The 14,296-nt window shown below is 47.7% G+C and overlaps 11 non-coding genes across 11 annotated transcripts; all 11 read left to right on the top strand.

Moving 5' to 3' along the window:
- Positions 1–195: 195 nt before the first annotated feature.
- On the top strand, positions 196–386 carry LOC142677333 (U2 spliceosomal RNA). Its single transcript, XR_012852363.1, has one exon. It is a non-coding gene; the product is annotated as a U2 spliceosomal RNA (small nuclear RNA).
- A 1,133-nt stretch (positions 387–1,519) lies between these two features.
- LOC142677332 (U2 spliceosomal RNA) lies at positions 1,520–1,710 on the top strand. The gene has a single exon (XR_012852362.1). It is a non-coding gene; the product is annotated as a U2 spliceosomal RNA (small nuclear RNA).
- A 1,115-nt stretch (positions 1,711–2,825) lies between these two features.
- Positions 2,826–3,017, top strand: LOC142677483 (U2 spliceosomal RNA). Its single transcript, XR_012852498.1, has one exon. It is a non-coding gene; the product is annotated as a U2 spliceosomal RNA (small nuclear RNA).
- Positions 3,018–4,147: 1,130 nt separating this feature from the next.
- Positions 4,148–4,338, top strand: LOC142677331 (U2 spliceosomal RNA). The gene has a single exon (XR_012852361.1). It is a non-coding gene; the product is annotated as a U2 spliceosomal RNA (small nuclear RNA).
- A 1,124-nt stretch (positions 4,339–5,462) lies between these two features.
- On the top strand, positions 5,463–5,653 carry LOC142677330 (U2 spliceosomal RNA). The gene has a single exon (XR_012852360.1). It is a non-coding gene; the product is annotated as a U2 spliceosomal RNA (small nuclear RNA).
- Positions 5,654–6,923: 1,270 nt separating this feature from the next.
- Positions 6,924–7,114, top strand: LOC142677329 (U2 spliceosomal RNA). Its single transcript, XR_012852359.1, has one exon. It is a non-coding gene; the product is annotated as a U2 spliceosomal RNA (small nuclear RNA).
- A 1,133-nt stretch (positions 7,115–8,247) lies between these two features.
- LOC142677328 (U2 spliceosomal RNA) lies at positions 8,248–8,438 on the top strand. Its single transcript, XR_012852358.1, has one exon. It is a non-coding gene; the product is annotated as a U2 spliceosomal RNA (small nuclear RNA).
- Positions 8,439–9,569: 1,131 nt separating this feature from the next.
- On the top strand, positions 9,570–9,760 carry LOC142677327 (U2 spliceosomal RNA). Its single transcript, XR_012852357.1, has one exon. It is a non-coding gene; the product is annotated as a U2 spliceosomal RNA (small nuclear RNA).
- Positions 9,761–11,026: 1,266 nt separating this feature from the next.
- On the top strand, positions 11,027–11,217 carry LOC142677324 (U2 spliceosomal RNA). The gene has a single exon (XR_012852355.1). It is a non-coding gene; the product is annotated as a U2 spliceosomal RNA (small nuclear RNA).
- Positions 11,218–12,336: 1,119 nt separating this feature from the next.
- On the top strand, positions 12,337–12,527 carry LOC142677323 (U2 spliceosomal RNA). The gene has a single exon (XR_012852354.1). It is a non-coding gene; the product is annotated as a U2 spliceosomal RNA (small nuclear RNA).
- Positions 12,528–13,655: 1,128 nt separating this feature from the next.
- Positions 13,656–13,846, top strand: LOC142677322 (U2 spliceosomal RNA). The gene has a single exon (XR_012852353.1). It is a non-coding gene; the product is annotated as a U2 spliceosomal RNA (small nuclear RNA).
- Positions 13,847–14,296: the final 450 nt, after the last annotated feature.

Below are 14,296 nucleotides of genomic sequence, written 5' to 3'. Positions count from 1 at the left end.
GGTGTGAAAGGAGAAGGGGTGGCAGTGGGCATGCACTTACTGCTGCTGCTGCTGCTGCTGCTGCTGCTGCCAGTGTTTGCACGGCAGGAGGGCATTTGGGCGTTGCCAGGAAGGCGTTTTTATGTCGATTCCTCCTCTTTCAGCACTGCATTGTGGTGCAAGCAAAAGAAGCAAAACGCGCGGCACGTTCGGGTTATCGCTTCTCGGCCTTTTGGCTAAGATCAAGTGTAGTATCTGTTCTTATCAGTTTAATATCTGATACGTCCCCTATCTGGGGACCATATATTAAATGGATTTTTAGAACAGGGAGATGGAAATAGAGCTTGCTCTGTCCACTCCACGCATTGACCTGGTATTGCAGTATTTCCAGGACCGGTGCACCCTTTCCTTATGTGTTTACTAAAATCAGATTCCAAAAGTGCTTTTTGTGTTTGCCATTGTTTTTGTCTTTCGGATGGGATCTCCCCTTTTAATCCCATTATTTCAACACCTGTTGGACAATGCATTTGTACAGTCATGTGTGATAATGAGCTAATTTATTAAATGCAATTAATTAATACATTGCCACCTCTTGTTTTGTGTCGTCTGTGTTTCTGTGTTTCCGGCATTTCACATTGGAACAGCTCATTCACCTTCCTTGTCTTCTCTCCGCCCTCCCTCCTAGGTAGGTTAAAGAGCTGCACCTGAGCCAGCCACTGATTGATGCAGCACCATAGTCAAATAGTGGAGTAGGGGAACAGCAAACAGCCATTAAAGCAGCCAGCCCGCCCGCCCGCCCGCCCGCCCGTCACAATGGACCTACCTGTGTACACTAGATGGATGTGATGGAATGTACTGTGGTCCCTACATTTCAAGAAGAAGTAAGAATTGCAGTTGCAACAAACCCTTGCTTGCCTACAAAGAGAGCAGCAATTTGGATTTGTTACTATGTTACCTGGAAGAATAACAAACTGTGCAAGGATGGAGGTTGTAGGAGCAAGGAGAACAAGTTGTCTGTAAAGTTGGTGGATGCCTATTTTCCATTTTGCAGTCCCTTGTCTCCCTCTTGTGGCCTCCTGGAGGCAACTAGCTGTGCAAAAAAAAGACAGCCTGGGGGCCGGCTGTTGCAGTGTTGCCCTCTCAGGCAACACTGAGTGACTGACTGAGCCGCACCGTCTTATATAAAGTTCAGACGGAACTTTGCACGTGTCATAGTGGAGACCTCAGGAGCCAGAGCCAGCTTTCTGACATCATAATGGGGCCTCAGAGATAAAAGCCTGGGCCCAGGCAGTGTTGGTCAGTGCTGCTCAGCAGGCAGCACTGGACTGGATTAAAGCTGATACAAGGTGTGAAAGGAGAAGGGGTGGCAGTGGGCATGCACTTACTGCTGCTGCTGCTGCTGCTGCTGCTGCTGCCAGTGTTTGCACGGCAGGAGGGCATTTGGGCGTTGCCAGGAAGGCGTTTTTATGTCGATTCCTCCTCTTTCAGCACTGCATTGTGGTGCAAGCAAAAGAAGCAAAACGCGCGGCACGTTCGGGTTATCGCTTCTCGGCCTTTTGGCTAAGATCAAGTGTAGTATCTGTTCTTATCAGTTTAATATCTGATACGTCCCCTATCTGGGGACCATATATTAAATGGATTTTTAGAACAGGGAGATGGAAATAGAGCTTGCTCTGTCCACTCCACGCATTGACCTGGTATTGCAGTATTTCCAGGACCGGTGCACCCTTTCCTTATGTGTTTACTAAAATCAGATTCCAAAAGTGCTTTTTGTGTTTGCCATTGTTTTTGTCTTTCGGATGGGATCTCCCCTTTTAATCCCATTATTTCAACACCTGTTGGACAATGCATTTGTACAGTCATGTGTGATAATGAGCTAATTTATTAAATGCAATTAATTAATACATTGCCACCTCTTGTTTTGTGTCGTCTGTGTTTCTGTGTTTCCGGCATTTCACATTGGAACAGCTCATTCACCTTCCTTGTCTTCTCTCCGCCCTCCCTCCTAGGTAGGTTAAAGAGCTGCACCTGAGCCAGCCACTGATTGATGCAGCACCATAGTCAAATAGTGGAGTGGAGTAGGGGAACAGCAAACAGCCATTAAAGCAGCCAGCCCGCCCGCCCGCCCGTCACAATGGACCTACCTGTGTACACTAGATGGATGTGATGGAATGTACTGTGGTCCCTACATTTCAAGAAGAAGTAAGAATTGCAGTTGCAACAAACCCTTGCTTGCCTACAAAGAGAGCAGCAATTTGGATTTGTTACTATGTTACCTGGAAGAATAACAAACTGTGCAAGGATGGAGGTTGTAGGAGCAAGGAGAACAAGTTGTCTGTAAAGTTGGTGGATGCCTATTTTCCATTTTGCAGTCCCTTGTCTCCCTCTTGTGGCCTCCTGGAGGCAACTAGCTGTGCAAAAAAAAGACAGCCTGGGGGCCGGCTGTTGCAGTGTTGCCCTCTCAGGCAACACTGAGTGACTGACTGAGCCGCACCGTCTTATATAAAATTCAGACGGAACTTTGCACGTGTCATAGTGGAGACCTCAGGAGCCAGAGCCAGCTTTCTGACATCATAATGGGGCCTCAGAGATAAAAGCCTGGGCCCAGGCAGTGTTGGTCAGTGCTGCTCAGCAGGCAGCACTGGACTGGATTAAAGCTGATACAAGGTGTGAAAGGAGAAGGGGTGGCAGTGGGCATGCACTTACTGCTGCTGCTGCTGCCAGTGTTTGCACGGCAGGAGGGCATTTGGGCGTTGCCAGGAAGGCGTTTTTATGTCGATTCCTCCTCTTTCAGCACTGCATTGTGGTGCAAGCAAAAGAAGCAAAAAGCGCGGCACGTTCGGGTTATCGCTTCTCGGCCTTTTTGGCTAAGATCAAGTGTAGTATCTGTTCTTATCAGTTTAATATCTGATACGTCCCCTATCTGGGGACCATATATTAAATGGATTTTTAGAACAGGGAGATGGAAATAGAGCTTGCTCTGTCCACTCCACGCATTGACCTGGTATTGCAATATTTCCAGGACCGGTGCACCCTTTCCTTATGTGTTTACTAAAATCAGATTCCAAAAGTGCTTTTTGTGTTTGCCATTGTTTTTGTCTTTCGGATGGGATCTCCCCTTTTAATCCCATTATTTCAACACCTGTTGGACAATGCATTTGTACAGTCATGTGTGATAATGAGCTAATTTATTAAATGCAATTAATTAATACATTGCCACCTCTTGTTTTGTGTCGTCTGTGTTTCTGTGTTTCCGGCATTTCACATTGGAACAGCTCATTCACCTTCCTTGTCTTCTCTCCGCCCTCCCTCCTAGGTAGGTTAAAGAGCTGCACCTGAGCCAGCCACTGATTGATGCAGCACCATAGTCAAATAGTGGAGTGGAGTAGGGGAACAGCAAACAGCCATTAAAGCAGCCAGCCCGCCCGCCCGCCCGTCACAATGGACCTACCTGTGTACACTAGATGGATGTGATGGAATGTACTGTGGTCCCTACATTTCAAGAAGAAGTAAGAATTGCAGTTGCAACAAACCCTTGCTTGCCTACAAAGAGAGCAGCAATTTGGATTTGTTACTATGTTACCTGGAAGAATAACAAACTGTGCAAGGATGGAGGTTGTAGGAGCAAGGAGAACAAGTTGTCTGTAAAGTTGGTGGATGCCTATTTTCCATTTTGCAGTCCCTTGTCTCCCTCTTGTGGCCTCCTGGAGGCAACTAGCTGTGCAAAAAAAAGACAGCCTGGGGGCCGGCTGTTGCAGTGTTGCCCTCTCAGGCAACACTGAGTGACTGACTGAGCCGCACCGTCTTATATAAAGTTCAGACGGAACTTTGCACGTGTCATAGTGGAGACCTCAGGAGCCAGAGCCAGCTTTCTGACATCATAATGGGGCCTCAGAGATAAAAGCCTGGGCCCAGGCAGTGTTGGTCAGTGCTGCTCAGCAGGCAGCACTGGACTGGATTAAAGCTGATACAAGGTGTGAAAGGAGAAGGGGTGGCAGTGGGCATGCACTTACTGCTGCTGCTGCTGCTGCTGCTGCTGCTGCCAGTGTTTGCACGGCAGGAGGGCATTTGGGCGTTGCCAGGAAGGCGTTTTTATGTCGATTCCTCCTCTTTCAGCACTGCATTGTGGTGCAAGCAAAAGAAGCAAAACGCGCGGCACGTTCGGGTTATCGCTTCTCGGCCTTTTGGCTAAGATCAAGTGTAGTATCTGTTCTTATCAGTTTAATATCTGATACGTCCCCTATCTGGGGACCATATATTAAATGGATTTTTAGAACAGGGAGATGGAAATAGAGCTTGCTCTGTCCACTCCACGCATTGACCTGGTATTGCAGTATTTCCAGGACCGGTGCACCCTTTCCTTATGTGTTTACTAAAATCAGATTCCAAAAGTGCTTTTTGTGTTTGCCATTGTTTTTGTCTTTCGGATGGGATCTCCCCTTTTAATCCCATTATTTCAACACCTGTTGGACAATGCATTTGTACAGTCATGTGTGATAATGAGCTAATTTATTAAATGCAATTAATTAATACATTGCCACCTCTTGTTTTGTGTCGTCTGTGTTTCTGTGTTTCCGGCATTTCACATTGGAACAGCTCATTCACCTTCCTTGTCTTCTCTCCGCCCTCCCTCCTAGGTAGGTTAAAGAGCTGCACCTGAGCCAGCCACTGATTGATGCAGCACCATAGTCAAATAGTGGAGTGGAGTAGGGGAACAGCAAACAGCCATTAAAGCAGCCAGCCCGCCCGCCCGCCCGTCACAATGGACCTACCTGTGTACACTAGATGGATGTGATGGAATGTACTGTGGTCCCTACATTTCAAGAAGAAGTAAGAATTGCAGTTGCAACAAACCCTTGCTTGCCTACAAAGAGAGCAGCAATTTGGATTTGTTACTATGTTACCTGGAAGAATAACAAACTGTGCAAGGATGGAGGTTGTAGGAGCAAGGAGAACAAGTTGTCTGTAAAGTTGGTGGATGCCTATTTTCCATTTTGCAGTCCCTTGTCTCCCTCTTGTGGCCTCCTGGAGGCAACTAGCTGTGCAAAAAAAAGACAGCCTGGGGGCCGGCTGTTGCAGTGTTGCCCTCTCAGGCAACACTGAGTGACTGACTGAGCCGCACCGTCTTATATAAAGTTCAGACGGAACTTTGCACGTGTCATAGTGGAGACCTCAGGAGCCAGAGCCAGCTTTCTGACATCATAATGGGGCCTCAGAGATAAAAGCCTGGGCCCAGGCAGTGTTGGTCAGTGCTGCTCAGCAGGCAGCACTGGACTGGATTAAAGCTGATACAAGGTGTGAAAGGAGAAGGGGTGGCAGTGGGCATGCACTTACTGCTGCTGCTGCTGCTGCTGCTGCCAGTGTTTGCACGGCAGGAGGGCATTTGGGCGTTGCCAGGAAGGCGTTTTTATGTCGATTCCTCCTCTTTCAGCACTGCATTGTGGTGCAAGCAAAAGAAGCAAAACGCGCGGCACGTTCGGGTTATCGCTTCTCGGCCTTTTGGCTAAGATCAAGTGTAGTATCTGTTCTTATCAGTTTAATATCTGATACGTCCCCTATCTGGGGACCATATATTAAATGGATTTTTAGAACAGGGAGATGGAAATAGAGCTTGCTCTGTCCACTCCACGCATTGACCTGGTATTGCAGTATTTCCAGGACCGGTGCACCCTTTCCTTATGTGTTTACTAAAATCAGATTCCAAAAGTGCTTTTTGTGTTTGCCATTGTTTTTGTCTTTCGGATGGGATCTCCCCTTTTAATCCCATTATTTCAACACCTGTTGGACAATGCATTTGTACAGTCATGTGTGATAATGAGCTCATTTATTAAATGCAATTAATTAATACATTGCCACCTCTTGTTTTGTGTCGTCTGTGTTTCTGTGTTTCCGGCATTTCACATTGGAACAGCTCATTCACCTTCCTTGTCTTCTCTCCGCCCTCCCTCCTAGGTAGGTTAAAGAGCTGCACCTGAGCCAGCCACTGATTGATGCAGCACCATAGTCAAATAGTGGAGTGGAGTAGGGGAACAGCAAACAGCCATTAAAGCAGCCAGCCCGCCCGCCCGCCCGCCCGTCACAATGGACCTACCTGTGTACACTAGATGGATGTGATGGAATGTACTGTGGTCCCTACATTTCAAGAAGAAGTAAGAATTGCAGTTGCAACAAACCCTTGCTTGCCTACAAAGGGAGCAGCAATTTGGATTTGTTACTATGTTACCTGGAAGAATAACAAACTGTGCAAGGATGGAGGTTGTAGGAGCAAGGAGAACAAGTTGTCTGTAAAGTTGGTGGATGCCTATTTTCCATTTTGCAGTCCCTTGTCTCCCTCTTGTGGCCTCCTGGAGGCAACTAGCTGTGCAAAAAAAAGACAGCCTGGGGGCCGGCTGTTGCAGTGTTGCCCTCTCAGGCAACACTGAGTGACTGACTGAGCCGCACCGTCTTATATAAAGTTCAGACGGAACTTTGCACGTGTCATAGTGGAGACCTCAGGAGCCAGAGCCAGCTTTCTGACATCATAATGGGGCATCAGAGATAAAAGCCTGGGTCCAGGCAGTGTTGGTCAGTGCTGCTCAGCAGGCAGCACTGGACTGGATTAAAGCTGATACAAGGTGTGAAAGGAGAAGGGGTGGCAGTGGGCATGCACTTACTGCTGCTGCTGCTGCTGCTGCTGCCAGTGTTTGCACGGCAGGAGGGCATTTGGGCGTTGCCAGGAAGGCGTTTTTATGTCGATTCCTCCTCTTTCAGCACTGCAATGTGGTGCAAGCAAAAGAAGCAAATCCTGTCTTGCTTCCTCTCCGGCCTTTATTCACCTCCCGCGTAGCTGTGAGTGTGTGTGAGCCTGCAGGGCCCCATGGAATTGCCTAGGAGTAGGCTGAATCGCTGCAAGGGGTGAACAGCAGTATTGGGCAGGCTCGGTCAACGCGCGGCACGTTCGGGTTATCGCTTCTCGGCCTTTTGGCTAAGATCAAGTGTAGTATCTGTTCTTATCAGTTTAATATCTGATACGTCCCCTATCTGGGGACCATATATTAAATGGATTTTTAGAACAGGGAGATGGAAATAGAGCTTGCTCTGTCCACTCCACGCATTGACCTGGTATTGCAGTATTTCCAGGACCGGTGCACCCTTTCCTTATGTGTTTACTAAAATCAGATTCCAAAAGTGCTTTTTGTGTTTGCCATTGTTTTTGTCTTTCGGATGGGATCTCCCCTTTTAATCCCATTATTTCAACACCTGTTGGACAATGCATTTGTACAGTCATGTGTGATAATGAGCTAATTTATTAAATGCAATTAATTAATACATTGCCACCTCTTGTTTTGTGTCGTCTGTGTTTCTGTGTTTCCGGCATTTCACATTGGAACAGCTCATTCACCTTCCTTGTCTTCTCTCCGCCCTCCCTCCTAGGTAGGTTAAAGAGCTGCACCTGAGCCAGCCACTGATTGATGCAGCACCATAGTCAAATAGTGGAGTGGAGTAGGGGAACAGCAAACAGCCATTAAAGCAGCCAGCCCGCCCGCCCGCCCGTCACAATGGACCTACCTGTGTACACTAGATGGATGTGATGGAATGTACTGTGGTCCCTACATTTCAAGAAGAAGTAAGAATTGCAGTTGCAACAAACCCTTGCTTGCCTACAAAGAGAGCAGCAATTTGGATTTGTTACTATGTTACCTGGAAGAATAACAAACTGTGCAAGGATGGAGGTTGTAGGAGCAAGGAGAACAAGTTGTCTGTAAAGTTGGTGGATGCCTATTTTCCATTTTGCAGTCCCTTGTCTCCCTCTTGTGGCCTCCTGGAGGCAACTAGCTGTGCAAAAAAAAGACAGCCTGGGGGCCGGCTGTTGCAGTGTTGCCCTCTCAGGCAACACTGAGTGACTGACTGAGCCGCACCGTCTTATATAAAGTTCAGACGGAACTTTGCACGTGTCATAGTGGAGACCTCAGGAGCCAGAGCCAGCTTTCTGACATCATAATGGGGCCTCAGAGATAAAAGCCTGGGCCCAGGCAGTGTTGGTCAGTGCTGCTCAGCAGGCAGCACTGGACTGGATTAAAGCTGATACAAGGTGTGAAAGGAGAAGGGGTGGCAGTGGGCATGCACTTACTGCTGCTGCTGCTGCTGCTGCTGCTGCTGCTGCCAGTGTTTGCACGGCAGGAGGGCATTTGGGCGTTGCCAGGAAGGCGTTTTTATGTCGATTCCTCCTCTTTCAGCACTGCATTGTGGTGCAAGCAAAAGAAGCAAAACGCGCGGCACGTTCGGGTTATCGCTTCTCGGCCTTTTGGCTAAGATCAAGTGTAGTATCTGTTCTTATCAGTTTAATATCTGATACGTCCCCTATCTGGGGACCATATATTAAATGGATTTTTAGAACAGGGAGATGGAAATAGAGCTTGCTCTGTCCACTCCACGCATTGACCTGGTATTGCAGTATTTCCAGGACCGGTGCACCCTTTCCTTATGTGTTTACTAAAATCAGATTCCAAAAGTGCTTTTTGTGTTTGCCATTGTTTTTGTCTTTCGGATGGGATCTCCCCTTTTAATCCCATTATTTCAACACCTGTTGGACAATGCATTTGTACAGTCATGTGTGATAATGAGCTAATTTATTAAATGCAATTAATTAATACATTGCCACCTCTTGTTTTGTGTCGTCTGTGTTTCTGTGTTTCCGGCATTTCACATTGGAACAGCTCATTCACCTTCCTTGTCTTCTCTCCGCCCTCCCTCCTAGGTAGGTTAAAGAGCTGCACCTGAGCCAGCCACTGATTGATGCAGCACCATAGTCAAATAGTGGAGTGGAGTAGGGGAACAGCAAACAGCCATTAAAGCAGCCAGCCCGCCCGCCCGCCCGCCCGTCACAATGGACCTACCTGTGTACACTAGATGGATGTGATGGAATGTACTGTGGTCCCTACATTTCAAGAAGAAGTAAGAATTGCAGTTGCAACAAACCCTTGCTTGCCTACAAAGAGAGCAGCAATTTGGATTTGTTACTATGTTACCTGGAAGAATAACAAACTGTGCAAGGATGGAGGTTGTAGGAGCAAGGAGAACAAGTTGTCTGTAAAGTTGGTGGATGCCTATTTTCCATTTTGCAGTCCCTTGTCTCCCTCTTGTGGCCTCCTGGAGGCAACTAGCTGTGCAAAAAAAAGACAGCCTGGGGGCCGGCTGTTGCAGTGTTGCCCTCTCAGGCAACACTGAGTGACTGACTGAGCCGCACCGTCTTATATAAAGTTCAGACGGAACTTTGCACGTGTCATAGTGGAGACCTCAGGAGCCAGAGCCAGCTTTCTGACATCATAATGGGGCCTCAGAGATAAAAGCCTGGGCCCAGGCAGTGTTGGTCAGTGCTGCTCAGCAGGCAGCACTGGACTGGATTAAAGCTGATACAAGGTGTGAAAGGAGAAGGGGTGGCAGTGGGCATGCACTTACTGCTGCTGCTGCTGCTGCTGCTGCTGCCAGTGTTTGCACGGCAGGAGGGCATTTAGGCGTTGCCAGGAAGGCGTTTTTATGTCGATTCCTCCTCTTTCAGCACTGCATTGTGGTGCAAGCAAAAGAAGCAAAACGCGCGGCACGTTCGGGTTATCGCTTCTCGGCCTTTTGGCTAAGATCAAGTGTAGTATCTGTTCTTATCAGTTTAATATCTGATACGTCCCCTATCTGGGGACCATATATTAAATGGATTTTTAGAACAGGGAGATGGAAATAGAGCTTGCTCTGTCCACTCCACGCATTGACCTGGTATTGCAGTATTTCCAGGACCGGTGCACCCTTTCCTTATGTGTTTACTAAAATCAGATTCCAAAAGTGCTTTTTGTGTTTGCCATTGTTTTTGTCTTTCGGATGGGATCTCCCCTTTTAATCCCATTATTTCAACACCTGTTGGACAATGCATTTGTACAGTCATGTGTGATAATGAGCTCATTTATTAAATGCAATTAATTAATACATTGCCACCTCTTGTTTTGTGTCGTCTGTGTTTCTGTGTTTCCGGCATTTCACATTGGAACAGCTCATTCACCTTCCTTGTCTTCTCTCCGCCCTCCCTCCTAGGTAGGTTAAAGAGCTGCACCTGAGCCAGCCACTGATTGATGCAGCACCATAGTCAAATAGTGGAGTGGAGTAGGGGAACAGCAAACAGCCATTAAAGCAGCCAGCCCGCCCGCCCGCCCGTCACAATGGACCTACCTGTGTACACTAGATGGATGTGATGGAATGTACTGTGGTCCCTACATTTCAAGAAGAAGTAAGAATTGCAGTTGCAACAAACCCTTGCTTGCCTACAAAGGGAGCAGCAATTTGGATTTGTTACTATGTTACCTGGAAGAATAACAAACTGTGCAAGGATGGAGGTTGTAGGAGCAAGGAGAACAAGTTGTCTGTAAAGTTGGTGGATGCCTATTTTCCATTTTGCAGTCCCTTGTCTCCCTCTTGTGGCCTCCTGGAGGCAACTAGCTGTGCAAAAAAAAGACAGCCTGGGGGCCGGCTGTTGCAGTGTTGCCCTCTCAGGCAACACTGAGTGACTGACTGAGCCGCACCGTCTTATATAAAGTTCAGACGGAACTTTGCACGTGTCATAGTGGAGACCTCAGGAGCCAGAGCCAGCTTTCTGACATCATAATGGGGCCTCAGAGATAAAAGCCTGGGCCCAGGCAGTGTTGGTCAGTGCTGCTCAGCAGGCAGCACTGGACTGGATTAAAGCTGATACAAGGTGTGAAAGGAGAAGGGGTGGCAGTGGGCATGCACTTACTGCTGCTGCTGCTGCTGCTGCTGCCAGTGTTTGCACGGCAGGAGGGCATTTGGGCGTTGCCAGGAAGGCGTTTTTATGTCGATTCCTCCTCTTTCAGCACTGCAATGTGGTGCAAGCAAAAGAAGCAAATCCTGTCTTGCTTCCTCTCCGGCCTTTATTCACCTCCCGCGTAGCTGTGAGTGTGTGTGAGCCTGCAGGGCCCCATGGAATTGCCTAGGAGTAGGCTGAATCGCTGCAAGGGGTGAACAGCAGTATTGGGCAGGCTCGGTCAACGCGCGGCACGTTCGGGTTATCGCTTCTCGGCCTTTTGGCTAAGATCAAGTGTAGTATCTGTTCTTATCAGTTTAATATCTGATACGTCCCCTATCTGGGGACCATATATTAAATGGATTTTTAGAACAGGGAGATGGAAATAGAGCTTGCTCTGTCCACTCCACGCATTGACCTGGTATTGCAGTATTTCCAGGACCGGTGCACCCTTTCCTTATGTGTTTACTAAAATCAGATTCCAAAAGTGCTTTTTGTGTTTGCCATTGTTTTTGTCTTTCGGATGGGATCTCCCCTTTTAATCCCATTATTTCAACACCTGTTGGACAATGCATTTGTACAGTCATGTGTGATAATGAGCTAATTTATTAAATGCAATTAATTAATACATTGCCACCTCTTGTTTTGTGTCGTCTGTGTTTCTGTGTTTCCGGCATTTCACATTGGAACAGCTCATTCACCTTCCTTGTCTTCTCTCCGCCCTCCCTCCTAGGTAGGTTAAAGAGCTGCACCTGAGCCAGCCACTGATTGATGCAGCACCATAGTCAAATAGTGGAGTGGAGTAGGGGAACAGCAAACAGCCATTAAAGCAGCCAGCCCGCCCGCCCGCCCGCCCGTCACAATGGACCTACCTGTGTACACTAGATGGATGTGATGGAATGTACTGTGGTCCCTACATTTCAAGAAGAAGTAAGAATTGCAGTTGCAACAAACCCTTGCTTGCCTACAAAGAGAGCAGCAATTTGGATTTGTTACTATGTTACCTGGAAGAATAACAAACTGTGCAAGGATGGAGGTTGTAGGAGCAAGGAGAACAAGTTGTCTGTAAAGTTGGTGGATGCCTATTTTCCATTTTGCAGTCCCTTGTCTCCCTCTTGTGGCCTCCTGGAGGCAACTAGCTGTGCAAAAAAAAGACAGCCTGGGGGCCGGCTGTTGCAGTGTTGCCCTCTCAGGCAACACTGAGTGACTGACTGAGCCGCACCGTCTTATATAAAGTTCAGACGGAACTTTGCACGTGTCATAGTGGAGACCTCAGGAGCCAGAGCCAGCTTTCTGACATCATAATGGGGCCTCAGAGATAAAAGCCTGGGCCCAGGCAGTGTTGGTCAGTGCTGCTCAGCAGGCAGCACTGGACTGGATTAAAGCTGATACAAGGTGTGAAAGGAGAAGGGGTGGCAGTGGGCATGCACTTACTGCTGCTGCTGCTGCCAGTGTTTGCACGGCAGGAGGGCATTTGGGCGTTGCCAGGAAGGCGTTTTTATGTCGATTCCTCCTCTTTCAGCACTGCATTGTGGTGCAAGCAAAAGAAGCAAAACGCGCGGCACGTTCGGGTTATCGCTTCTCGGCCTTTTGGCTAAGATCAAGTGTAGTATCTGTTCTTATCAGTTTAATATCTGATACGTCCCCTATCTGGGGACCATATATTAAATGGATTTTTAGAACAGGGAGATGGAAATAGAGCTTGCTCTGTCCACTCCACGCATTGACCTGGTATTGCAGTATTTCCAGGACCGGTGCACCCTTTCCTTATGTGTTTACTAAAATCAGATTCCAAAAGTGCTTTTTGTGTTTGCCATTGTTTTTGTCTTTCGGATGGGATCTCCCCTTTTAATCCCATTATTTCAACACCTGTTGGACAATGCATTTGTACAGTCATGTGTGATAATGAGCTCATTTATTAAATGCAATTAATTAATACATTGCCACCTCTTGTTTTGTGTCGTCTGTGTTTCTGTGTTTCCGGCATTTCACATTGGAACAGCTCATTCACCTTCCTTGTCTTCTCTCCGCCCTCCCTCCTAGGTAGGTTAAAGAGCTGCACCTGAGCCAGCCACTGATTGATGCAGCACCATAGTCAAATAGTGGAGTGGAGTAGGGGAACAGCAAACAGCCATTAAAGCAGCCAGCCCGCCCGCCCGCCCGCCCGTCACAATGGACCTACCTGTGTACACTAGATGGATGTGATGGAATGTACTGTGGTCCCTACATTTCAAGAAGAAGTAAGAATTGCAGTTGCAACAAACCCTTGCTTGCCTACAAAGAGAGCAGCAATTTGGATTTGTTACTATGTTACCTGGAAGAATAACAAACTGTGCAAGGATGGAGGTTGTAGGAGCAAGGAGAACAAGTTGTCTGTAAAGTTGGTGGATGCCTATTTTCCATTTTGCAGTCCCTTGTCTCCCTCTTGTGGCCTCCTGGAGGCAACTAGCTGTGCAAAAAAAAGACAGCCTGGGGGCCGGCTGTTGCAGTGTTGCCCTCTCAGGCAACACTGAGTGACTGACTGAGCCGCACCGTCTTATATAAAGTTCAGACGGAACTTTGCACGTGTCATAGTGGAGACCTCAGGAGCCAGAGCCAGCTTTCTGACATCATAATGGGGCCTCAGAGATAAAAGCCTGGGCCCAGGCAGTGTTGGTCAGTGCTGCTCAGCAGGCAGCACTGGACTGGATTAAAGCTGATACAAGGTGTGAAAGGAGAAGGGGTGGCAGTGGGCATGCACTTACTGCTGCTGCTGCTGCTGCTGCTGCCAGTGTTTGCACGGCAGGAGGGCATTTAGGCGTTGCCAGGAAGGCGTTTTTATGTCGATTCCTCCTCTTTCAGCACTGCATTGTGGTGCAAGCAAAAGAAGCAAAACGCGCGGCACGTTCGGGTTATCGCTTCTCGGCCTTTTGGCTAAGATCAAGTGTAGTATCTGTTCTTATCAGTTTAATATCTGATACGTCCCCTATCTGGGGACCATATATTAAATGGATTTTTAGAACAGGGAGATGGAAATAGAGCTTGCTCTGTCCACTCCACGCATTGACCTGGTATTGCAGTATTTCCAGGACCGGTGCACCCTTTCCTTATGTGTTTACTAAAATCAGATTCCAAAAGTGCTTTTTGTGTTTGCCATTGTTTTTGTCTTTCGGATGGGATCTCCCCTTTTAATCCCATTATTTCAACACCTGTTGGACAATGCATTTGTACAGTCATGTGTGATAATGAGCTCATTTATTAAATGCAATTAATTAATACATTGCCACCTCTTGTTTTGTGTCGTCTGTGTTTCTGTGTTTCCGGCATTTCACATTGGAACAGCTCATTCACCTTCCTTGTCTTCTCTCCGCCCTCCCTCCTAGGTAGGTTAAAGAGCTGCACCTGAGCCAGCCACTGATTGATGCAGCACCATAGTCAAATAGTGGAGTGGAGTAGGGGAACAGCAAACAGCCATTAAAGCAGCCAGCCCGCCCGCCCGCCCGCCCGCCCGTCACAATGGACCTACCTGTGTACACTAGATGGATGTGATGGAAT

This window comes from Rhinoderma darwinii (assembly GCF_050947455.1).
Source record: "Rhinoderma darwinii isolate aRhiDar2 chromosome 2 unlocalized genomic scaffold, aRhiDar2.hap1 SUPER_2_unloc_31, whole genome shotgun sequence".
Lineage (NCBI taxonomy): Eukaryota > Metazoa > Chordata > Amphibia > Anura > Rhinodermatidae > Rhinoderma > Rhinoderma darwinii.
This window is presented reverse-complemented; position numbering and strand designations above follow the sequence as displayed.